At 42.7% G+C, this 26,799-nt stretch overlaps 1 long non-coding RNA gene across 2 annotated transcripts in view; it reads right to left on the bottom strand.

The window, feature by feature from the left end:
- The window catches only part of LOC142829819 (uncharacterized), a 195,494-nt gene that overhangs the window by 161,382 nt on the left and 7,313 nt on the right, over positions 1–26,799 (bottom strand). Inside the window, exon 2 of one of the 2 annotated variants that reach the window (XR_016349852.1) lies at positions 1,672–1,746. The exons of the other annotated variant lie outside the window; for it this stretch is intronic. This is a non-coding gene — a long non-coding RNA (uncharacterized LOC142829819). The remainder of the gene's footprint in view (positions 1–1,671; positions 1,747–26,799) is intronic. 2 annotated transcript variants of the gene reach the window in all.

Genomic DNA, 26,799 nt, shown 5'->3' with positions numbered 1-26,799 from the left:
CATATATGGTGCTTTTTTTTATTATTTACAGTGATGTCAGGAGAAGAAATAGAAACTATTAACTTACACCTAAACTTTTGTGGTTTGGCTAAAATGGGACTCTAGTTGTCTCTCTATGACCAGTAACATCATTTTAAAGTAATTACTGTACAACTAACCCCAGAGCTCAACCTTCTGTCATTCTAAGCTAGTGTTTCCTCTTTACCTACACAAATGTACACTATCCTGAAGTCTTTCATTCCTCACACTTGTCCCTAACCCTCCCAACAGTGTGCTGTTGATCATTTATCTTTCTTTTGGTCACTGCACCAAGAACGCTGCAGCTGGTCAAAAAAAAAAAAAAAATAGGTACATGAGTGTGTGTGTGTGTGTGTGTGTGTGTGCGCGCGCGCGCAGAGGGTGAATTCATGACAAATTTTCTAATATTTCAATCATTTGAATGCCAGAAGTTTCAAAAAGGAATTTATTATCTGGTTAGGAAATGTTCAGTTACTGTTATTTTAAAGGGTTATGATTTTGTTTCCTTTTTTAATTTAATTCCCCTCCCTTTTCCTTTCATCTTTTGCTCCTAAAGAAGCAGAGGGAAAGGAACAGAGGGGAAAGCAAGGAAAGGGAAAGCCAAGAGAAGTCTACATTTTTTGTTTTCCATTTTAAAAAAAGAACCCCAAAAATTACTTTCACTTTTTTTTCCATTTAACATTTGGCATTTGAAAAACTTTAAGCAGCTTTAAATATCACTTTCAAAAGACAGATGCAGCATTTTTTCCAAACCTTTAAAAAAAAATTAAATACTCAAACTTTTCATGCTGTTTGAAGCCAAGTCACAGGAATTCAAACACAGGACATAGGTGAAGTTGAACTTAGTTGTAAGACATTGCTGTGGTAACAGATTTAGAAAATATTTGTCACAAATTTTGTTCTTCTCTTTCATATATCTTTAATTACACACTGAAAAAGCTTAATTTTCTCTTAGATGAGAAAATGTATTCATAGTGAATACATGTCCAGAAGGATGGTCTAGCTACAGACCATTCTCATTAGAAAAGATATTTTAATTCTTAATATTTGTTTGGTAATACTGAGACACATAAAACCGTGCTACCCAAATGTCAAGGTAATATTGAAATTAAAAAAAAAAAAAAAACACACACACACACACACCCCTTGTAATTCTGTGAATTTCTATGGGCTAGTGTCCCTCAAATATTTAAAAAACAACAAAAATTAAACACAATTGAAGTTCATGTTTAAAATACATAGGAACATAGGAACTAAGGGAGACTTTCAAAGGAATAAAGGTGATCAAATCACCCAACTCCTATGGAAAAGCTATGAGTGAGATTTGGCACCTAAATCTCCTTTGTTCCTCTGAAAATCTCCACATAAGTGCCTTTATATTTTAATGTCTGACAGGTTTAATCCCAGTAAAGTTAAAAATGACTGACCTGCAGGTCATGATTAATAGCTAAGAGCCAGATTCTGTAAGGCACTGAGGACTTTCTACAACCTGCTGAGTATGCTATGGATTTTAGTGAAAGTTGAGAGTGCTCAGTGCCTCACAAGAATGTGTCTGTCGTAGAAGGTAAAGTGATAGGTGCTATAAAAAAAAAACCACACAGAAAAGGTAACTGAAATCAGTGAAACATTTAGGGGGAAAAAAAATGAAAATACCTTCAGAGCCTGATTTCCAAGAAGGAACTGAGCACCCCTATCTCCAAATGATTTCCTCTGGAAAGCTGCATGTCCCTGAAAAAAGTTAGGTACCAAGCTTTTAGTCACAAATGTCACGAGCATTGCAACAGCTTTAGCAATGAAGCAGGAGGTAAGTTATTTTAAGAGAAGATATGTATGGATCCTTCATGGATAGCATTCACTTTTAGCAGAGCAAAGCTAAGCACCACTTAAGTCTCCTTTACGATTAAATGATACTTAAATATCCTGGACAAAGCCAGTATGTTATCTGCAAAAGTAAATTTCATCCCATAACGTGTGACCTTGCCATATTATCTACCCTAAATTTTACATCTCTTCCTTGCTCAGTTTTCTTCCCCAGAAGAAGAGCCCATCTTGCCTTTTTGGTATTCAAAATCCATGGCATAGCAGCATGAACACAGGTCTAAGAGCTAAGCATGCCCAAATTGTAGTCCTAGCTGAAACAATTATTCCTTAGTGTGGCATAGGAAATTAATTTAACCTGTCTGCTTCCGTTTGCCAAGATGGGATAATACTTTAGTAAAACTCTGGTAATTACATCAACTAAAATTCTGAGTTGGATAGAAAGGAATGGAACCTACAAAAGAAATCGAATTGAGCTTTGCTTGTATTAGCAAGAATCAGTATATGGGAACACATGGAGTGCAAAGAAAATCATTGTTTTACAGCAGGGGTGTGGAACCTCAGGTCCAGGGGCTAGATGCAGTCCCCGGCTTGTCTGGATCTGACTCCTGAAGCCCAGGGCTCCCTCCAGCATTGGGGAGCCCCCACTGGTACTCCAACTCCCCCACCATTCCCCCACATGCCTTGAGCACACAAAATCTACAACACTGGGCCCCCCAAGCTCTAGTGTGTCAGAGGATTGTGGGGAGTGGCTTTTTCCTTCTCAACCAGTGAGGGGTTTTTCTCGTTTTTTCTTTGCTTCTTACTTGTGTGCAGCCCCTGATTGATTTTTCTGCCGATGAGCAGCCCCCGACCCAAAAAAAAGGTTCTCCACCCCTGTTTTACGGGAGGAAATTCACCTTAGGAGGGTATGGCTACACTGTTTTGTTTTGTTGTGGTTTTTTTTTTTTGGGGGGGGGGGAGGTGTTCAGAAGAGATATGCTAATAGCGCTCAAATTTGCATACCTTCTTCCATTTGTTTGTTTTTTCCAGAAGAGGCTTTTCTGCCATTTGGTCCTGTCAACATGGGGCCAAATGTCAGAAAAAAACAAAACCTCTTTCGAAAGCCCCCTTATTCCTCATAAAATGAGGTTTACAGGGGCTTTCAAAAGAGAAGGTTTTTTCCCTGACTTTTGGCCCTATGTAGATGGGGCCAAATGGCAGAAAAGCCTCTTCTGGAAAAAACCCAGAAGGTGGTATGCAAATGCGAGCGCTATTTGGATACCTGTTCCAAAAAACAAACAACCCCTCAGTATAGCCACACCCTGAGATGGCCAGCACACGGTTTGAGCACAACTTGTGTGCCAAATAGCCTTTGTACCTGCACAGGGGTGAATTTCACCCACTTCATACAACTATTTTTAAAAAGTAGTAGATGCATGGGCCTGTTGATACATATTTGGGCCCATTCCCAACCCACATTTTGTCCATAATAGCAGCAGCTGTAGGCCAAAACACTCATTAACATGCACACAGATCTGAGAGCAGGATCAGTCCCTAAATGGCTACATGAAATTATGCATTATTAATGTAAGTTAACTCTTCCTTGCACATAAATGCTATAAGGTATGTAACCTTTCTGATGCCAATTCCATTCATGCAGTCATTTTGAATACTATAATTTATTTCCGTTTGGCTTCTTACCCATTGAAACTATGACTCTAGTTCTATATATTGGTTAACAGGAGATTCTGGCTTTTCAATTTAGATATCCTGTTTGTGTACTTTCAGTTTGTTACTAGACTTCCTACATGCCTATACTCTTTTTTTCCCCTCACAGCTATATGAAATGTGACAAATAAACACCAAATGTTGATAAAATTCCATAGTTTCAGAGAAAAAAAAAGTCAAATTTTAAAAGTAAAGGTAACAGAAGTTTGAGTAGAGAGCTTTGTTGCTCAAAATAAGCAGAATTAGCTATGTCTAGACTACACTGAAGTTTCGAAAGAGGATTCTGGAATTTGCATATCTTCCTCCGATCTCACTTTCAAAAGTGAAGCTTTTGAAAGTGAAAGTAGTCAGGACGCATGTTGTCAGAAAAAAAAAACAGAAGTTTACACAGCTTTTTGAAAAAGGGGAGGTTGCCAAAAAAAAAAAAAAAAATAACCTGCATCCCGACTACTTTTGAAAGCTCCGCTTTTGAAAGTGAGATCGGAAGAAGAAATTCAAATTCCATGGGAATTTAACCTCTTTCGAAACTTCAGTGTAGTCTAGACGAGCCCTTAGAGAGACATTTTCAGTTGACTGCAGTCAAAAAAAGAATTGTATTGTAGAGTTTTAATACTAAAGGCAGAGTCAGTCCCAATGTTCTGCTCTCATTCTGCATTCAAAATACAATCAATGGAGGACTCTGCATGGTTAAATAACTGCATTGGAGCCCGTGTCCACTTTCCTTAACCCCACCTACCCCTCTGCCTACCCCAAAAAGAGGCTCCAGAAAGAACATCTATGATCTCAATGGAAGCCAAGTCATTTTATCTCTGCTGCAACTTACCACCATTTGAAATATTAGTATTTTGGTTCTTAAACAAAAACCTATTGCAAAGCACTTAGGGCATTAATATTGATATGTAAAGCCCTCTAGAAACCAGGCCCTGAGAACTTAAAGGGCTGGTGCTGTAAGATACTGAGCACCTCTACAGTCATGTCTGAGCACACTAAAATTACCCTAATTCCAAAGGGAGTCCAGTTCAATACTTTGCAGGATTAGGTCCCACTTGATTTCCTTTCTCCTTATGAATGGCAGGTAGGGCAGTGTTTATTGTACTCCCAAAAGAGTATAGTACATGGTGAATGTGGAAATATGAAATAATTTACTCTCGTTCAGAGAGCACAGGTTTCCTGCACCATACAATGGAAAGGCACAATCAATTAACAGCTTGATTTTTATCAAATACTAACCTTTGCAAGAGGATTCAGAAATGGAAAAGGGGAACATGATACAGCATGTGATATATTTACAGTAGGATGTGAATGTTTGCAGCTATAAATTTGTAATGGGGAGACCGTTTCTCCTTCTCTAGTGCTATACGATTTCAAGTGGTGGATTATAATTTTTGGACAATGTTCAAAATGGACAAAATTCAAAGACTGATGACATAAGTCCCCTCCATCTACAGTTTCATTTAATAGGTCTTGGCTGTATTATTTTAAATAGCTATATTATTTGCTGTCTTATTACTGTATTTGCTAGTCAGTTCCGTTCATAGAAAATGTATCCTATTAGCAGTTTCATGACTTTATTAATGAGCTATTGTGTTTTAGTTAGTTTTTTAGACATCTTAGACCACTCATTGCTTTAAGCTTTTAATCACACACAAAAACTGCAAAGTGCTTAGAGTTTCAAATGCTTTCTTGAATGCCACAGAAATAAAAAAAATCAGATAAGTTATGGCTGCATTTAGCAAGCAGCAAGTCCTTAAAGGTATAGTGTCCCATTTGTTGGGATTTGGTGCATTAACCCTTTAGACATTGGTGCTCTATTTCAGACTGCCAGATCCATTTAATATTTAGGAGGATCTAAGTGTAGGTTCTGAGATAAGGGGCATAAAGCTACCTCTTTGGGCCTAGGAAGCTTTGATCCCTCCTCTACCCAGCTGCTATCCAGGTCATTTGAGAAGCCCACAGCACCAGAAAGAAGGCATGGTTAAACAGCCCTCCCTAACTCCCACTGTGCTGACCAGGCAGCCTCTTGTTCTGCACACTTGAATGGGGACAGAATGCCCTCTGTACCTCTCCCTCCTCAAGTATTTAAACTTTTTCCCAACACTGTAGGTGCGTGCTACAAGTTACAGTGCGATTTTAGATAGATATACCCATGCTATCTGTAATCATGCTAGCATTGGGTAATAATGGTAGCATAGATATGGCAGCATGGGCTTCAGCGTGGGATAGCTACCTGAGTACAACCTTGCCAAGGAACCTGGGAACGTACGCAGGCTGTTGCTAGCCTACACTAAAATCTGTATCATCAAATCTTCACTACTATTGTTACCTGCACTAGCTAGAATAAAGAGATCTCCATCCCAGTTTGGCCTAGATCACACCTCAAGATACATTTGACGGTTTCATGAGGACACCTCCAGAACTGAGTTAGCAGGAATGTTTCTAGGCACTGGGGTAGCTCACGTTTGCATTGGGCTCAGTCCTACAAGGCACTTTACCAGCTCTTGAAGTTGCTGAGTCAAAGGGACTTAAGAGAGCTCAGCACATCCAGATGTTGCTCCACATTTTGTACGATCAAAGGGTTTTCCACGGTTACAATGTGGTCATGTATCTTGTGATCATAGTTGTGGTTTTTTTTTTTTTTTTAAATTGTCATTTGGTTAGGCGAGAATCTCAGCTTTCCTTTGCGATAAAATGTATTTAGTTGTCATGGTTCTGGAGAAGAGCTTGAAAACAAAATATATCTAATGATTTCTATGACAATTGCATGATTTTTGGAAGTGCCCAGTTCATGATTTAGCTGCTCTGGGACTGGTCCCATTATGCAAAACTTGTCCTAATGCTACATGCATTGTGCATTATATCTGAGCCTTGTCCATAAACAGGCTGAACAGTTTTAATTCTCATCATTTGGAAGGAAAGTGAGAGCTGCAAAGCACTTCCCAGTAGATCCTCTGCATCTTGCAAAACCAGAGTCTATATCCACTTTTAGAGAGAATCATACAATATAGTCCTAAATAGACAGATCCAGCCTCAAAATAGTTTGTGGCTATTTTTGAGGGGGAGGGAACAACATGAAAATAGGGGGTGGGGAAAGAAAAGCAGGAGAATTTAATGTAACTGGAACACAGCAGTTCTATACTCCACTGCTAAACATTGTAACTTTTTTGTTTATTTCTTCTGTTAGAAACCCAGAGCCTGGTCAGCATTGTGCTAAAGCAGAAAAATAAAATGACCACTCGATTCATTTTTCAAATCTGAAAGTGAAAAAAATTATAAACAGCATAAAAAACCCCCACTAAAATCTTAAGTGTAAACATTTTCCTTGTGTTACATACCCATTTTATGCACGTTTTAAAAAAAACCCAGCAATTTGCCTTAATATGTTCCCTTTCATTTCTTACACCGTGGCAGTAAAGCAAAAGAGAGGCAGTTCTGTGAGCAGGAGGTTTGGAGCCCAAGTCCAAATGTCTGAACTGCAATTTTATAGCCCCAGAGCCCAAGCCTTGCAAGCTCAAATCATCAAACCCAAGTGCTATGGATTATTTTAATCGCAGTGTAGGCATACCTTTCTTTTATGTAAGACATCTCAGGTTAAGGAAAAATACAGAATCCATTTCATTATAAATGTGAGTGGCACATCTCATCTGTGTCTAAGAAAAAATATAAATTCCTGGCACCAGTTTCCTGTCCTGTTTCTTATCGGAAGGCAGAATACTACAGGCCTGAACTGGTGACATGGCACGGTAGAGACAGAGATTTAGGCTGTGTTCCCAGGCCCTGAGCTAATGGAGGTGGGAATCTCCAAAGGGGTTTGCTTGGAGGGAGGTAGGGGAGTAGAAAGGGGCACATTATGGAGCAGATGCTCTCGGTCTCGGAAGGAAAGCTGCTATAATCAGCATACAGCATTCTCTCAGACAATCTACAGCTTTGCGGGGGGGTGGAGGGGCGGGGAGAGAAGGAGTCTTTTACTTCAGTGCATAAATGTAAGAGGATTGTCAGACTGGGTATGCAGGCGTCTATCATGTTAAAAATATTATTCAAGTTTAAAGTAAAGCGCTGTTTAGGTTTTAATGAAAGCAACAGAATTTTAAACAACAGCAGTTCTGTTCTCTCTTCCCCCCCGCCCTCCCCTCCACATTCAGTTTCTCTGCCCTTGCACCTGCTTCCAGTTTTGGCTTCTTGGCAATGATGCTTACAGAGACATCAGCTGGCAGTGGCAAACTGCTAAAAGCTCCCCTGCAATGCAGCTTTGCAAATGCCAGCCATTTATCCACTGGTGCATGCCAGCTTCACACAAGGTCTGTCTCGCTCTCCCTTCTCTCCTCTGAGGTTTCACTTCCAAATGATAGTAAAGAATCCAAAAAGGGGCCCCACCTCCTTCAGTACCCATTAACCGTATCCACTTCTCTTTACTATGGTTGTAGTATTTTAATCCAAAGAATGTTTCAGAAAATTTGAACTTTTCTACTATTTCTATACAGAAAGAGCTATTGCACAAGATTTGTTGTTTTCATTCTACTGTATAGTGCAGGGGTGGAGAACCTAAGGCCCGGGGGGCCAGATGCAGCCCCAGTTTGCCTGGATCCAGCCACCCCCTACTACAGGGCTGGAGCACACAAACATCTACTAGCCTGGGCCCCCGTAGACTCTGGTGTATGGGGGGTGGAATGTCTTTCTGCTTCTCAGTTGTGCCACATCAGTGAGGGGGAGGGAGGTTGCACTTCTAAGTTGTGTGCAACTCTTGACTGTTTCTCTGTAGGTCATTAGCTGCACAACCCAAAAAAGATTCGCCACCCCTTATATACTGGGATAGTTGAGCTCTGAGTTTTCCTTTTTTTTCCCCCTTTGTTAGTTTCCTGGGAGCTCAAAATACTAAGCAGAAAAGTTAGGGACAAAAAAACAAAAACAAAAAAACAAAACAAAAAAAGGATAGCTGTGACCTTAAATGTGTAGCACAAGTGTTGTTCTGACACAGCCTCAGAGACTACAGGACAAAATTCTGCTCTCCAAGAAACTGATGTAAGTCCATATTATCTACCAGCCTTAACTTCATTGGAGTTACCCTGGATTTATATTAATGCTACAGAAAAACAAAATTGGGCCCCAACTCTAGCTTTACAATTCATTACATTTTTTTTCAGTAGAAAGGAAGAAAGGGTCTGCAGAGAATATGGGAGAAATTCTATGTATATTTTTCTTGGAAATTAGAGGATCTCTTTGCAGTACATGATCTGAAGACTTGTGTTTCTAATAAACTAGACTATCTAGGGAGTTGATAAAGAATGTTATTTTCGCAAGCTGAGCTAGCAAAACCTTTCACTAAATCACAAACTTTCAGGCAGCCTACAGATAAAACTGAGTGGGAGTGAATTTCTCCAATGCTCTTAATATCGGTAGGTTAAAAACAAGGGTCTGTAACAGCTGCTTCTGCTGCAGCACAGAATGGATCTGCACTGCTAAAGAATCAGAAGCATCCTGGGACTCTTGCCTCCTAAGTGATTGAGCCAATTCTCATTAAAATCAGTGGAAAGGCTTCCATTAACTTGAGCAGGAGTTGTATCAAGCTCTACGTTGGTGGCAGCCAAACACCTCATGAAAGTGATGCACCAAATGGGTGGAAGAAAGGAGCAAGGAAGAGCAGTGTTTGGGAGAGGAGGTATGTCAGAATAGTCACTGGCAATAAGGGAGCTGAGGAAGGGTAGAAAAATGATGGAAGGAGAAAAAAAAAGTCTCAGATTGATAAGGTAAAGAATAGTTAAAGAATAGTTCTTTCCAAAATGCTTAGGAGAGGTCATCACTAATTCTTCCACATTGAAACTGTGAATGAATTTATCATGAACATACATAGGTACAATCAACTGTATGGGGGGGCGGGGGAGAAGGGTCACGTTACTATACTGGGAATGTCCTATTCCATGTAGAGGCAGGACTCATGCGGTTTCATTCCTGGTTCACCCAGTTACTGTGAGCATAAGAAACTAAGAGCTGCCTCGAGCACAGAAAGGTTGTGAGGGGGAAAAAAAAACTCCAACACTTACTACAAAACTCTGTCCCTTTATCTTAATCCTGTAAGATTCTTGTGCCCGTTTTAGTCAGAGTTTGCAAATGGTGCAAAGTTGTGTGTGAATTTACAGTAATGTCAGTTGGCCTGCTAGAAATGAGGGTGAGATCATTAGACACATTCCTACATGTGACCTAGATTTGAACCCAGGTCCCTAGCAATTAACCCTGACATTACAAAGTGAAAGGGAGAGAGGGTGTAATGTTGGAGAACAGATTTCACTTTGTTTACAAGGGGAGGGAGGAAATCACATTAAAATTGTGTAAAAAAAGGATAAAGTATTTGTACAAATCTGTTAGATTTAATAGAAGTCTAACTGGAATTTATTTCCAGAGTTATACTTGCCCAAGAAGAGTGCAGTAGTAAGAACCGTAAATGCCTCTTCATAGGTAATTTTTTTTATAACAATTTTTTTGCGGTTTTAAAAGAGCACAGATTTTTCAAAATGAAATTTTGAGATTTCATTTTGGCTTTATATCAAAGCATGTATTGAGCCTCTCTGGTCAAATACACCCTTCTGAAATTCCTCAAAGCAGTGAGAATCTTTGCAGACCTAAAGGCACTACAGCAAGATTAAGAGAATTGACTTGTTTTACTTGGACTTTTTGCCTTTACCTTATTGACTTGGAATTGAATTTCCATGCACATTTACATTTTAAGAGTGTGAACACAATGATGAAAGCCAGTCATATCCCATGCGGGCCAACGCCATCAAATGTAGTACCCTCAACTATCTTGCAAAAGGCAGTCCCCCAGTTACGAACAGGACTTTTCTCGCCCCGGAGGACGGGAGCGGCGGGACGCCCAGATGCGCCACGGTCCGCCGCCCCCGTCCTCCGGGGCGAGTAAAGCTGCTCCCCGTCTGCCCGGTCTGCAGGGAGACGGGGAGCAAAGCCTTGGAGCATGCGCGCAGCGGGACAGGCCGGGCACGCTTGAGCTGTCCCCCTGCAGGCGTACTCCGCGGCTTTGCTCCCCGTCTCCCAACCAGGGAGATGGGGAGCAAAGCCGCGGAACATGCCCGCTGCGGGCGTGCTCCAAGGCTTTGCTCCCCGTCTCCCTGCAGACCAGGGAGACGGGGAGCAAAGCTGCGGAGCACGCCCGCAGGGGGACAGCCCAAGCGCGCCTGGACTGTCCCGCTGCCCGCGTGCTCTGCGGATTTGCTCCGCGTCTCCCAGGTCAGCAGACCAGGGAGACGGAGCAAAGCCGTGGAGGACTTGGGCGGTCCCGCCACCCCCGTCTCCCTGGTCTGCTGGGGGGGGGGGGGGGGTGCAGCTAGTGCCCCCCCCCAGCAGACCAGGCTTTTCTTGCCTACCCGTGGGGTAGAGCAGCTGGGGGCTGCCAGGTTGGTCCTGCAGCGCCGCTCCGGACCAACCCGGCAGCACCCCAGCTGCTCTGCCCCAGGCATCCTGATTGAGCCACTGCTGGTCAGTTTCAGCAGCGGCTGAATCAGGACGCCAGGGGCAGAGCAGCTGGGGTGCTGCTGGGTTGCTCCAGTAGTGCCGAGGAGCCGCGCTACTGGAGCAACCCAGCAGCACCCCAGCTGCTCTGCCCCAGGCGTCCCCAAGTCAGCCGCTGCTGAAACTGACCAGCGGCTGACTACAGGAAGCCCGAGGCAGAGTTGCTCTGCCCCAGGCTTCCTGGAATCAGCCGCTGATCAGTTTCAGCAGCAGCTGACTTGGGGACACCTGGGTTTCTTAAGTTGAATCTGTATGTAAGTCAGAACTGGCATCCAGATTCAGCCGCGGTTGAAACTGATCAGTTTCAGCAGCAGCTGATGCCAGTTTTGACTTACATACAGATTCAACTTAAGAACAAACCTACAGTCCCTATCTTGTACGTGACCCGGGGACTGCCTGTAATACAATATACCGGATATAGGGCCCGGTTCTGATTTTGCACCTTTGAAAAGCCTGGAATAGCTGCACTGAAGCCAATGTAACTGCCACCAGACAGGTTTGAACCTAGGACCTCTGGTAGAGCTCACTCATTCTTATCCCTGGCTTTAAGTGGTATAAGTGCCACTACATGGGACAGTCAATCATACCCACTGTGTGTGGGGGTTATACCAGTTCAGAGACTCACTAGCACAAATGAAAAGTGCATCAGGTCCATAGCTTTGACTGGCCTCTAAGGGTTGTTCTTGTACTGAAGTAACATTTCTTCTAATCGCAGTGTTGTCCAAAATGGCTGTGAGGGTACACTACCCATTTAAAGATTTTGTCTCCTTTGTGGAGAATGAAAAATAAAACATGGTGGATTGAAATTCCACAACTGTGCACAAATTATTCCATGCACAATCATATTTAAATCCTAACTCAGTATATCTACAATAGCTACATGGCCTACCTTTCTTATCTATTGTCAAGGCTAGCGTCATCTAAGGCATTTCAATTCTATTGTAGTATTACAGAGTACAACTAATTGTAAAATTCCTTACACAGTTTTCTTAAGTTTTTTTAAATGCATGTTAAACTTAGTAAAACCTAAATATCACAGCAGAAAATAATCTCAACTACCAATGAGACTTGAGCAGAAAAGTAGGCAGGTAAGTTCCACTGACTGAGACGGGCTAAAGAATGAAGAAACTTTAAGAAAAAAGGAATTCTCAGAAGTGAGAAAAATAGAGAGACACAGCTCAGCAAAAAAGACATTCAAATGTTGTCAGTTGTGCTTATCTATGTCTAGTACTGTATCACAAACATGGATGTTAAATGGTAAGCACATTGGTATGCTTACAGGTTAACTGGCCCTTGCCAGTGAATTTCAGTGGCAGCCAGCAAGACCAGTCCTCCAGCCCTTTTTGGCTAGGGCTGCTCTGGCCTGGACAGCAGGCCCTGGGTTAAAACAATTAAACTAAGCACTATAACTGAAGTGGTTGATCGTTAAACATCCCTAATCAGAGGTGGGAGGAAGGAGTGCGAGAGGGAGACAGACAGTGAGTGAGTGAGTGTCACAAGTGTAAAGTCTTGGCAAAAGCAATAGATTAAGAATTTCAAACTCTTTCCAAAAAGCAGTGTGCTCTTATCTGTACGGTTACTCAGAGTATTACGGGCAGGCGCACCGGCGGGGAAGAGGGATGTAAAGTAGTCAATTGCCCTGGGGCCCAGAGATTCAAAAGGGCCCATAGCTCTTGGTCATTGCCACTATAGTGGCAATGGCATAACCCTGGACCTCTTGGAATTGCTACGGGAGCTCCAGAGAGCTGTTCCACGTCCGCACAGCTCTAACGGGGGAGAGGTACACGCTGCAATCTAGGTAACTCTGTGGATTGACTGCCCTTGGCCACGCCACTTCCCCAGCCATGAAACCTGCCACTGCCCTCCACCCCTTTCCCCCCCCCCCCCCCACACACACACCTTACCCCAGGGCCCACAGATAAGCACAACTGACAACATTTGAATGTCTTTTTTGCTGAGCTGTGTCTCTCTATTTTTCTCACTTCTGAGAATTCCTTTTTTCTTAAAGTTTCTTCATTCTTTAGCCCATCTCAGTCAGTGGAACTTACCTGCCTACTTTTCTGCTCAAGTCTCATTGGTAGTTGAGTACCAATGTATTCATTTCTGTTAACATGAAAAAAATATAAAATGAGGGTTCTCAGAAGAGAAGCTATATTAGTCCTGTAACACAACAAGGATTCTTGGAGAGGTACACTGAAGAACAGAGAGGGATCAGGAATATGGAAACAATGACAATGCAGGATAGCCCATGAACCAGGAACTATAGAATTATTGTATTCTTGGAAAGGTTCAGAAAAGAGCAACTAAAATGATTAGGGGTTCATATGGGTCCCATATGAGGAGAGGTTAACGAGACTTGGACTTTTCAGTTTAGAAAAGACGAGACTGAGCAGGGGATATGATAGAGGTACTGTATATAAAATCATGAGTGGTGTGGAGAGGGTGAATAAAGAAAAGTTATTTACTTGTTCCCATAATATAAGAACTAGGACACCAAATGAAATTAATGGGTAGCAGGTATAAAACTAATAAAGTTCTTCTTCACACAGTGCACAGTCAACCTTTAGAACTCCTTGCCAGAGGAGGCTGTGAAAGCTAGGACTATAAGAGTTTTAAAAAGAGCTAGATAAATTCATGGAGGTTAGGTCCATAAAAGGCTATTAGCCGGAGGGTAAGGAATGGTGCCCCTGGCCTCTGTTTGTCAAAGGCTGGCAGGAGACAAATTGCTTGATCGTTGTCTTCGGTCCACCCCCTCTGAGGCACTTGGCACTGACCACTGTCAGCAGACAGGATACTGGGCTAGATGGACCTTTGATCTGACCCATGTGGCCATTCTTATGAAGCCAAATCTTGTATTGAAAACAGTATGGCCATAGTATGATCCAGCCTTAGGTGAAGTATATATGTTATTTTTCAGGCCCTCGGTGTATTAGCATTAGCCCCAGGGTGACATGCTGGTTTCACTAAAATCAATGATAAAACTCCAATTGATTTCAGAGAGCTAAGATTTCACCCTGCTCTCTTGCTAATATTCCAAAGTAATTATATTTCAGCTACTTACAATTCCATTATAGTTTCAAATAGTATATGGTAGGAGAGGGGAAAATAACTATTTTCAGTAGCTTGTTGTTCAAAATCACTGCACAGATACCTCTTTATGCTGGATGTTACTAGTTCTCCAGACCAAATGCCTGAACCCTCCCTTCCACCAGCCTACTTTTTTTTAAAAATGTTATAGATACTCTATCTGGCATTTTTAAAGCTTTCAGACTCAGTAGCATGCAGTACTCTGCAGTGGCCTCTGCAAAACCTCACTTAGCACGTGTTCAGAATCTCAAGGCAATTTGAATTTCCCTTGATTCCTGCCCCCCTTGCAGGAAATCAGAGGCTGCAAAACTGCTAACCTCATATTTTTTGGCAAAGCATTTTTAAAGAAGAATGTATCACCTTTTTTACTGGGGTCTGAAGGGCCCAAAGATAATCTTCTTTCTATATGTATTTTAAATAGACCCATGAAGTGCTGCATGTCTATATGAAACCCTGACCATTCCATAATTATTTTCATTTATATTTAACCTTCAAGCACTTCAGCCATAAGCAAACAATCCCTAATTTTTCATGTAATCAAAACAAAGTAACACTTAAAACTTCACTGACCAAACAAAATCCACTCCTCACTGACATGAGATTTTCTCTTCCCATGTGTATCATATGCCATAAGAAGCTATCCCAATTTAATGTAATTCTTTTTAACTGCTAAGATAAGTTAAATTTTATAGTATAAACTCTTGCTAGTTCACAATTTATAATTGAGAGGATATTTCAGTTCCACCCACAAGAGAAAAAAAACCACTATGTCCTTTTAAGGTAAGTATATAAAATCTGAGTCTCCCCTTCTGTAAAAATCTAGATTCCTCTACCATATCAAAGCCAAAATGTTAGCGTTAGGAGTGCAATAGAAGCAAAGCTTTTCTTCTTCTAAGGACTATAATGAAACCACTTGTCCCAATCAATGTTGCAGTTTAGCACCCACAATAAGTCTGACCCTCTGCATGACAATTCTACAGGAAGGACTCAGTTTCACACAGTTCTAGCAGGATACTCAGAAATTTTCTTTGAAAGAAGTGGTAAATAACCAAGAGCCAATTTCATTCTTTGCTGTTCTGATGTTTACACCAGTGGTTCTCAACCTATTTACCTATGAGGATTCACATAGCAGGGGCAGAGCAACATAGACCTGAGGATGCATAAGACATGGTGGTGGGGGGGGGCATAGCTCTTGACCATTTTCCTGGGTTGTAAACGTCATTCACTTGATCAGCTGATCTGACCAAAAACACTGTGAGGGGGAAGCGGTCAGTGTTTTTCTTTTTCCTATAAGTAACACTTTCACCCCAGCTTTTATTTCTTCCCAGTGGGGAAAGGAGGCAAATACTCAATCCACTGTTAGTAGTTAATGCCTACTACTGTTGATACAAGATCAAATCAGAAGCCCATTAAGACAAAATAAAGATTCCCACCTTTACTTCAACAGGTTTAGGATCCAATGCTTAATTACCCTTTTCAAACAGCTGATTTGCATATATGCCATCAAACCACAAAATCATGAAATTAAATCCTAAATGAAATCAAAATTGTATAGCCTTGTTTTCATTTCTACATAGAAAAGAAATAGTTTGGTATGGAATATCACTTAAACTCAGCACAATAGAGGACATTCCAAAAACACAGCCATCAAACAGTAAAATAATTGTCCCTGTGCGAGACCTGTCTTGTTGCAGATTCACTGAGGAAGGGAAGTATTAAACAGCAGCATAAGTTGGGACAGAATGCATGCAATCACTTACTAATGTTATACCTTTAAAAAGGCTACTAATATAAACTATAAGCAGATTTCTATCTTGTACAAGGACAGGGCCTGAATAGGCCACTGTACAGAAAGCAATTCTTTACAGTTTTAGACCACCCTTCATTGTGAATGATCTCAATATGCTTTAACCATATATCATTTTGTTGAAGGACACATGGCCAAATACTTTCTTATATTAAAACTATCAAGTCATGTCTGAAATATCCCATCACTATAGGAAACACCATTTACCTTCCTTAGAAAGAAGAAAGACTAAGTTGATCCTGGCAGAAATTGAGCTTGTAGTTCCAGGGCACCTAGGTCTTCCAAGTCCAATTTTTAGCTCACAAACCTATCACCTGGGGCAACCCCCCTTCTCGGCACACTAGCTATACTCCAGCAATCCCCCTTTAGGCACCATCCGTCACTCCTAGATGTCGGTTGACTAGAGGGGCACATGTACATCACACAGGTCCTGGATAAGTTAATGTGGGCCTGAGAGGCCAATTAACATACCTGACAGCATCTGGGAGAGAGAGTGTGAGAGCATGCATGCCAGGCTTAATTGATGATGAAGCCCAGCTGAGGAGAAACTGAGTGGTGATTGTAAAGCCAGGAAGCTGCAAGTAGAAGAGAATCCTGAGGGAGTGAGTCTGTAGTCACTCTGGAAATGGAGGAGGAAACCCCAGTTGGGGTATAACATGGAAGAGACTGAAGAGGCATAAAACAGCCACTAGGCTGGAGCAATCAAGCCAGGGGAAGAGAGAAATCTGAAAGGGATGGACTAAATTATACACCAGCCAAAGGACTGAGTATTGGGAAAAGGGATTGATAGGCAGCTGCTATGCTGTGCCTGGCCAGAAGGGATACACTGCAGTTAGTGAACCCCTTCAAAAAGGGTAACTGTCAAATTAAGCAAAATACTTCTTTCTTCCAGACTGGGAAGTGCTCTCTGCACCTGTGATATCCGGGAGCCAGGGATCAGGAAATTATAGATGCACTTCCCCCACCAAATGCAGAGCAGTGGCCCCAGCTGCTTGTTAACTTTATCACTTTGAAACATTAAAGGTTTATTCTTCTTATCAAATATTCCTGTGAGAAGAGCCTTTGCCTCTGAGATGAAAAAAGACTGAGTCAAAGAGGAGAAAAGTGTCTCCTAACAGCCATGTTTAGATAGATGTGCCTCTGTTAATTCAGTCTATGTATCCACTACCTGTTCCTGTCTGCATTTTTATTGTATTTAAGCTGATAGGTATGTTTACACTTAAAAGTGTTGCAGGCATGCTAACGGAGTCACAGCGACAGTGGGGGAAACAGTTGGTAATATAAAAAGTACCAGAAGTGATGGGGGGAGTAGTACATCATTACCAATGGGAAAGAGACAGGAGATGTCCAGGAGAGGTGAGGCAAGGACAGTTAGTTTGCACAGAGCTGACTGCTTCATTAGCAGAAGTTGGAGGGGTGCCAAAGCATTCCAGAGCAGCATGTTTGCCTTTAGGACCTCCTTGGTTTTAAAGTTTTTCTTCTCCCTCTCATCCCCTTTCTTTCTCTCAGCTGAAGAGAAGGCATGTAATGTCATTTTTCACACTACTGTGAACCTTTTTCTAAAAGAGCAGGGAGGGGAAAAGGGGGGGAGGGTCCTGAAATGAAATTTACACATGCACTTCCCTCTTAGTAACTTTTAATTTCAGCCTTCTCTCCCTCCCCCCTTTCCTGTACCCAACTTTGAAATGTTCATAGCCATTTCACTTTTGTTTCTTTCCCCTCCCCCACAATACACAGTATTCAGGAAACTCAATAGGATTAGACCAAAAGGTGGCTTGTTCTTTTCTCTTTCCTAAGGGTAGTTTGTTCAGGGTGTTTCTGTGTACAGTCTGTGTGTATCTTGTATATGCATATCCTGTTTTGTAACAGTAAGCTTTGGTGTTGAACTGAACTGGTAGTATATTGATTTCCTTTTCTTCCCCCACTCCCATTCCCTTTCCTTCCTCCTCTTTCTCTCCCCCCCTTCCCCCCCCCCCCCCTCAGTGCTTCCCACAGAAAAAAAATTGCCTCCAGGACTCTATAAGTCCATGTTAGCGGGACTTCTTGTTTGTGGTGCAGGTGTGCCAGAGACCTCCTCCGTGTCGTCGCCACAGCAACCCGCCTGTCTAATCTGCTGAATATAAAAAGAAGAAACAGAAAGAGGAAAGCCACCCACCCCCTTCTGCTTTATCCATGAGCCCCAAAGAAGGATATCGTCTCCAAACATTCCTTGTAATCCCCCAGCCATTACCCGGGCAACAGGCAGAAGGAACAGGCGGACTCTCAGGAGAGAAATCAGTCCCTGTCTCAAGTTCATTCTTCCACCAACACCTCCTATCTCCCCCCTCTTCTATTTTTCGCCCCTCTTCCGCTAATCCACACATACAACCTATACCCCTCTGTCTCACTCACCCCTTGCTTCTATTCTGCCCAGCAGGTTGTAGACAGTAACTACTGTACATACATTTCATCACTCCTGACTTTGGGTGACCCCCTCTTCCCAGAACACACACACACACAGACCAACAGAACATTTCAAAACAGTTGCCCCACTTGTATGTTTGTTCTAAATTGACCCCAGGTCCTTTCTATTGTGGCTCTTTTAATGATTCACTGTTGGCAATCACAGTGTAAATGTTAGGTCTAACTTTGCAAAGTTCAGTTTCCATAGCAAAGACGAAAAGAGATTTATGCTACATGATTATTGTTGAGTTCATATGGATCAGCAGCCAGATACTATGGTGATAGGTACTTTAGAAATGTCAACTGAGAACCAGTTATAAGGAAAGAGGGAGGGAGAGGACGAAAAAAACTTTAAAGATATTTAAATCTCCAGTCACCTTTCAGATGAGCTACAAGTGTGTTTATGTGCTAGAGAAAGGGTTGGAGAGAGAATTCTTATCAAAGCCAGTAGTTTAAAAGGCAGTCCCTTACAGTTTCAGTTATGACAGCTGTTTCTGGGATATGAAGAGGTTTTTCAGAGCTCTGGGCTCCCTATCCCCTGTATCCAGCAGTGAAAGCTCTCATTTGTCTTCCCACCATCATGTTGATGCAGCTGGGTTTGACACTGCTTACCTCAGCACTTTTTTTTGTTAAAAGACAGAAGGCTTCCTTGTGATCCCAGCCTTTTCCGATCAAATGACACTCAGCCAGTGGGTTTGGTGACTTATTTACTGGCAGCAGACCAGTAAAAACAAAAATGAACATTCACAACTAATAAATCTGAGTGTAGATAGCTTCAGCTACACTGGCAGGATTACATCAAACTGTCCAGACTGATACTAAAGTGCTTCCTGGGAATGTGAATCCTAGTAAAATAAGGTGGGAGGGGGGGGCAGAGAGAAGATGACTTCTTTTATACACCACATTTTTGATATATTCAAATATGCTGTGCTTTGATCATTCAGTATACTTTATGGATGTCTGGCTATCACTAGACTGGAAGTACACACAAAAGGAGCTCTTTCTCTTTGATATGGTGGAGTCATATGGACCCCTGCACATATTCTGCATTGTCAGAGTAATTAGAGGAATCACTAGGCAACAAAGAGAGGACAAACTACAGCTTTCTCCACTATACTGAAGGACACCATTTTACTGAGGACAAAAGGTCAAGCAACTTTATCTCATGCAACTATATGCTGCACACTACTGCATGTTGGCTGAAGGTCACCCCGCCCCCCACCAGAAATGACTGCATTCCTGTGATGCTTTGGTAATAACATGATTTGTCATTACTTCTTTCTTTCTGATCATTGTAACTTTGTAACAGGGCAGAAGTATAACAACTCTATCAGGGACCTTGTTCAGCTCTCCATGTCTCTAAATACAGCTGGCCATAAAATCTTTCTACCTTGTATTTGTTCTAGCTCAGGAGGGATGGTGCGTATTTTTATAACATTGGCCAAGCATGTTTACACTGAGACTACCATTTCTATTACCTTGAAGCTACGATTTATCTGATGATGCATTAAACTGCCTGGAACTTGGCCGGCTGAGAAGTGGGCCTCCATGCAGGGTGTCATGATTTAAAATAGGGAACTGATCTTACAGGTTAGCGAGTATGTTTTATGACAAGGTTATTCCCTTGGCTGTTCATCGGATACAGACTGGAATTGTCCCAGGGGGTTCACCAGTTCTTTGTGGCTCTTTTTAGGGCAGTGATGGGGGGAAATAAATTACCAGGTTAATCTGGGTGCCAGCAAAATACTATCGGGCGAGTCAGATTAACTTCCCTACTTGTTAGATAACTCCCACCCCCGACACACACACAATATGTTACCTGAAGAAATTACTCCTCATCCTCCACACATCAGCCTGGCATGGTCTCCTGCACATTAGCCCTGGCTCCATGGAATGAGGAGAAAATGTAATTGTGCCCCTAAGACTCAGTAATGAGGAAGGGGCACACAGGAGGCTGCACTGCAGTTGAAGCCCCAGGAAGAATTCTGGCTTCACCATAATTTCTCAAGGTGACTGCATGATACAGCTAGAGTGCCATCACCCAGTGCACATAACTTTAAAAAAAAAAACCTAAAATGTGTATGAGAGACAAGAAGAATCACATTGTCATGGAAAGAGAGGGACAGAGTAACTTTGTATTTAAGAAAGTAGATCGGCATTCAGAAGATCTCTGCTTAATGCCAAAGTTTGTCACTGGCTTCCTGTGTGACTTTTGGCAATGCCTAAATTCTTCTTGCCACAGATATAAAACGGGGAGCCTGTGGCCCATTGTCCTGTTTGTATAAACTACACATTTGTCAGGGCAGGAATCTCTCTTTCTCATTCAGTGTACCACAAAGGAGACCCAATCTCAGCTGGGATCTCTACAGAAAGTGATTATAGAAATAAGTTGAATATCCCTGCTGGCAGGAAAAAAAAATCCGTAACATGCAGGTAGGAATAAATACAAACCTATACGGAATATAACAAGTAAAGAAAAATATTTTTCTTCCATGATATGTTTAAAGAGTTGCTAAAGTGTGTTTCCTAGAACTATGGGATCTTTGAATAAATATGTTAACTGAATAAATATCAGTAAATATTGAACCATACAAAGCAAGTCCACAGTAGATGATATGGGCTTAGTCCTTATTGTTTAAGGACTTAAAGGTTGTCTTCCATAAGCTTCATACTCAGAAACTGGGTCCTTTGTGGGAATCCTCATCCTCTACATGTAGAAAAGGAGGGGTAGCATGTTCTTCATGTTTGTTTTTTCAGCATCTAGGATTAATTCATTTTCAGTTAAGCTTATTTAGATACCCAGGCAGACCAATATAGAGATAAAAGACACCTCGTTGTGAATCATATCCCTGATGCTGCAAAGAGGATTGTTTGGCTAAGATTAAGTAATCTCATGAAACATTATAATATCCTCATAAAAGAAAAATACCTTGGTAAAGCTGGTCTAGATAGAAAAGCATTTCTAATTAGTATGCCAAACTCCTTGGTTCTAGTAATTACCACAGAGCAAACAGATCTTAAAGTATAGTGGAATTGGAAAAATATGTCATGAATACCTATGCCACTGTATACACATGTTAAATCGCTTATTTTAAACAATTAAGTCTTACCCCATTTAGTTGGTCAAAAATTTAAAATTTTGAAATTTCAATGAAATCTTGAATTTCAAATTTCCAAAAAGCAATACAAGACATTTTACAAATGTTTTCTTAATTTTTTACTAGGAATAGGACTGGGCAAAATCTCAAACTGGTTCTCATTTCATCTGGTAAGATGCTAAGTTGTTTTCTAATGCACCTGCATATGGGCAGACAAGGTTAGTCATAAACTGTTGAAAACTATCCAGACCTAAAAGAGTTCTTTTTTTTTTTTGTTTGTTTGTTTAAGGAAGCCTGTGATGGATCTCATAACCCATTTGCTATAGATAACCTAAAAGACACTCCGTATTGTCTCTGAAGCACCTGTCTAGGTTTTTTACAATAGGTACATATGGGAAATAGAGGGGGTTTTCTAATACAGTAGTTTAAAGTGTCCTCTCATCTCCATCACTTGAGACCTAATCAAGCAGCTGTGACAGGTAAATAGTTGCTTCACAGTTGATTATATATTGTCTCGTATCCAGTACATTCAACTGACTCCCCCTCTAATATGGAGAAGAGATTGAAAAGGCAAAGAATAAACCTCTCTCACACAAGAACTTAGGAACAAACACATTCTCTTGGCACAGTTGCTGTTGAGCTTTTCTTAGGTCAGGGGACATTTCAGGTGAATCTCAGGAAGTTACTCTGGAAGAATAGTTTACACTGTATTGTTCTACATTCACCAAAGCTCCAATGCCTCTAGGATGTGCATCATTACAAGTCCTTCAGACTTTGAGACAATATAATTATTATTAGATAATATGCAGTTTTACGTGCCAAGACCTTAAGCAATGAATGACAGTTCTCAAAACTGAGACAACACTGAAACCAAAGGCCCAAACTGTTCACCATTCCACCCAACCTAAGGAATGTTTTTGTAGTTTGCATGGACAAGAATGCTGGAGATGACCCTGGTTAGATCTCCTTTTGTATGGATATATTTTTATCTATTCAGGACTGCCAAATGCCAAACATTTCATGTAATGTTCATTTAGGGTATGTCTACACTACAGTGTTATTTCGAAATACCTTCTTTCGAAATAGTTATTTCAAAATAACGTGTCTATATACAAAATGCATTTCAAAATAGCATTTTGCTATTTTGAAATAGAGCGTCCAGACTGAGTGGACTCTGAATCACATTTAAGGCTGGTCGGAACCAGTTCCAGCAGGGCACCAGGTCAGGACTGAAGTCTGTGCTTAAAGGGACCCCCCCAGACAGCCAATTCTCAGGTTTCCCTGCTTGCTTGTCTACTTTGATGAGGGACAGCAAAGCATTTTGTCTCTGCGTGCTCTGATTGCCCTCACTCAGGACACCACAACACTCTGCAACATGGAGCCAGAGCTGCCCCTGGGCACTCTGGTGCTTCTCTTGGATGCATTGCTGTGAACCTGACTGCACTTTCTGCAGGCTGCCATCTGGGAGGCTCTGCAGCAGTGCTTCCACCCTGAGAAGCACTAAGAGCCTCCCTGGTCTGCCCCACTGGGGGCTTGAGTCTCATTTCTCCCACACGTCCTTCCACTTACCCCTCCCTAACTCCCCTTCCTGATGTCAAATAAAATACATGTATTTTCATTAACACAAACTGTCTTTATTTAACAAAACTGGGGGGGGGGGGATGAAACTCTGGTGAGACTGGGGAAAGGAGGCGAGAGATGGGAAGAGAGAGGGTGGGAGAGGGGAGGGGGACACCAGGGAGGAGGGAGCTGGAAGGGGGAAGCAAGCGGAAGAAAGGGGAGGGGAAGCTCAGGGATGGGGGTCTCCCTAGGTCAACTTGATTGTCGTGCAAACCTGCTCCTGGGTTCACATGTGGCCTTTGGTGGCCAAGCTAGCAGCTCTCCTGCCATAGACAATAGTGTTCCTCCGTCTAGTGTGGAGATCATGGAAGTTGGAGGCATTCCCCCAAACCTGAATAAGGTCCATGATCCTCGCCCTGGACCAGGCAGGCTCCTGGGGAGCGGTGGAGGGCTGGCTGCCAGTGGCTTGCTGGCTCATGTTTTGGGGCCACTGGGTCAGGGGCAGTGACTGCTGGCTCTGGGCTGGCAGGCTTGGAGCTGGCACAGGCACTGTGGCCTGAGTCAACCCCTTTAAGGGCTCCAGGGAGTGGGGAGGGAGAGGAGTGTTCTTGGTTGAGGCTGGAGTGGCCACCAGGGCACCCTGGGAAGGCTGGAGGCCCCCTATTTCAAAATAAGTGTCTAACAGCACTTATTTTGAAATAGCTATTTCAAATTTGGCGTTATTCCTCGTGGAATGAGATTTACCAAATTTGAAATAAGCACTCCACTATTTCGAATTTATTTTGAAATAGCCGTTTGGCTGTGTCGACTCTAGGAAAGTTATTTCGAAATAAGGGTTGTTATTTCAAAATAACTTTGCTTTGTAGACATACCATTATTTAGCAGCCCAGTCACATTTCCCCACATTCCAGACACAATCTCTCACATCCAGATGAGGTGTGGAATGTGGAAGTTCCTCTTCCTGGTAGCTGGGGTGCCCAATTTCAAGCAGTCACATGGTCTCTCTTACTCCAATCTCCTGCACCCACTGATCAAGATGAATTTGAGGGAGGTAATTCATGTTTTTTATCTCAACCAGTGAGAAATGCTGCAGGAGAAATGGCAGTGATGTTTAGGATTGTTTTTAAAACATTCAGACTGTCTAGGGAGAAATGGGTTTCATTCAGAGGTATCCCCAGAGGGTTGAAAGACCCTGTTACTGTTTCTCTTGCTAAGTGGGTACCTGCCTGAAGCTCCAGTTGAGAAATTGGATCTCTTTCTCTCTATATATAAAAAAAACTTTTCCAGCGGGACAACAGAGTGACATCATCATGTCACTCTGCGTCCCCAGGAGCCCTGACCACGATCCTCCATTAGATGGTGCGGGGAGAGGAGGCGATGGCTCCATCCCTGTGTGCTTCCTGGAGCAGCTTCTGCCTGCCTCTGGGCCCAGCTCTCACGCCTGCCACACAGCTTGGCTCTGTGTAGCCTGGGCTCAGGCACGCTCTCCCAGGCCCACCGCGAGCTGGGCAGGTCTTGTGCCCCGGCCACTTCCCCAGCTCGCCAGAGCTGCTGCTCTGTGCTCCAAGCTCCCTGGGCTCTCCATGGAGCAAAGCTGCCAAAACATGCCCATGTGGAGAGGCTGGGCTGGGGGTGGGCTATGGCTCCTCTATGGTGGTTGGGGCTGTGCTTCCCAGCCTGGTGGTGCTCCTGGGGAGAGGGGCACACAGCTCAGTGAATTCATGGGAGGGGGCAAGGTGCGTGTAGAGCAGGAGGAAGGGGGATAGGGTGTATGTGGGGATGGGCGGTGCAGTAAGGGGTATATAGGAATGGAGGCAGGGGGATGGACAGTGTGGGAGGGGGAGGGGTTAAGGAAAGATGGGGGTGTAGGAATGAAGGTAGGAGTACGCAGTGTGGGGGTGAAGGGAAGGGGTTAGGAAGGATGGGTGTGTGTAGGAATCGAGGTAGGGGTAGGAATGGAAGGAAGGAGATAGGCAGTATGGGGTGGGGAGGGGCTAGGGAGGATGGTGAGTGCAGGAATGGAGGCAGGGGAATCAAATTGAAGTACAGTTCGTGGGGGGAGGGGGAGAGAGCCAGGACTAACCTGGGTTTAGCCCTGCCCCATGGTTGGGGTGGGGGGAAGGGGATGGAGAGCTGGGGCTGGCCTGGCCTTCACCCAGTGGCCTCCCCTTGTCCTGGCCCTCCCCAACAGCCGGGGCTGCCTACCCCCAGAGACAGGGGGTTGGTGAGCATAGCAAGCAGGGGGCACCTCCCCCAGTAGAGTTTTTAAGTTGATGGATGCACTAGTGCTAATGAGCTCACACAAGGCAGAGGGCAGCAGAGCACCAAGTGACCTCTCTAACCCACCTCTGATTAGCTTTTTGGGAGACTCATAATAATTCCATTAAGCCTCAGACCCACAGGTAGAAAAGATACAAAGCTGCAGAGGTCTCCACAGAAGAGGCAGAGATGCAAGACTCTGCAGTTATCACTAAAGGGAGAGGGAGGTAATTAGCCTATACTCCCTATCCCCTTTTGGGCACCCACATATTCCAGCCAGGGAACAAGTTGCTCTGTAGATCCATCTTGCTAACTTTGACTATCCCCGAAGTTCATCAGGCTGCTAATCATTAGAGCTAATGAACCTGTTGGAATTAGAATGGAATTAGTGCTTCTAATACGCATGTTATGAAAAAGTCACTGGTGAGCAAACTCAATCTGCAGAGAAGACATGTACATCCAATTTGTGCATCACTCTGTACTGCATACATGTCAAGTGAAACAAGCAGAAAAAGTGAATCTAATATAGATCTTAAAGTCAAGCACCTTAAACTCAAATAGTTCCAGTTACAGAATCTATAAGCTTACATAAATGTTGGCACTGAACTTGACTTAGAATTATAATTCAGTACCTGAAGTCAGCAGAGGTCAATGAAATGTCTGCAGTGCCTGGAAGCTATGTTGGCTATCAATCACTGATAGCAAATGCCGCATTTGGTCCTAAAGTGCTTATTCAGCATGAGTGTAGCTACAGAAGGAATCAGGAGTAGAAACATTCAGAAAGAAATCAGTGAGAGGAAAAATAAAAGGATTTAAACTAGGAAGTATAACATTTGCTTTTTACACTTACCCTCCCAAAGATCAATGTCCCCCAAACGGATTATACATGTCTAAAAGCAGATTGTGTTTGTGTGTGTACACACAATGTCAAATCCTTATTTAGTGCACAAACAAAATATAAATAGTATTTATGCAATTTACCAGGAGACTGTTAGAAAAACTCTCCCAATCTAAAAGTATAAAAGACACCAAGGCTATGTCTACACTCGTGTCTTCTTGCGCGAGTAATATGCAAATGAGGCTAAGTGTTGAATATCGCCGCACCTCATTTGCATAACTAATGAGCCGCCATTTTGTGGAAGAGGTTCTTGCGCAAGACTGAGCTGTCTACACTGCCCCTTCTTGCACAAGAAAAACCCTCTTGCACAATGCTGTTACACCTATTACTTGAGAGGAAGAACGGCATTGCGCAAGAAGGGGCAGTGTAGACACTCCTTCTTGCGCAAGAGCCTCTTCTGAAAAAAATGGTGGCTCATTAGTTATGCAAATGAGGTTCGGCGATATTCACCGCTTAGCCTCATTTGCATATTACGCACACGAGAAGACGCGAGTGTAGACATAGCCCAAGTGTAAGAGAGTGCTTAAGTATTTTCATATTTAAAAAACATTTCTTGATACTATTTTCTTTGTACCCAGACAAACAGT

Source organism: Pelodiscus sinensis, chromosome 6, assembly GCF_052426305.1.
Source record: "Pelodiscus sinensis isolate ZL-2025 chromosome 6, ASM5242630v1, whole genome shotgun sequence".
Lineage (NCBI taxonomy): Eukaryota > Metazoa > Chordata > Testudines > Trionychidae > Pelodiscus > Pelodiscus sinensis.
The sequence above is the reverse complement of the archived record's forward strand: the minus strand, read 5'-3'. Positions and strand labels throughout refer to the sequence as shown.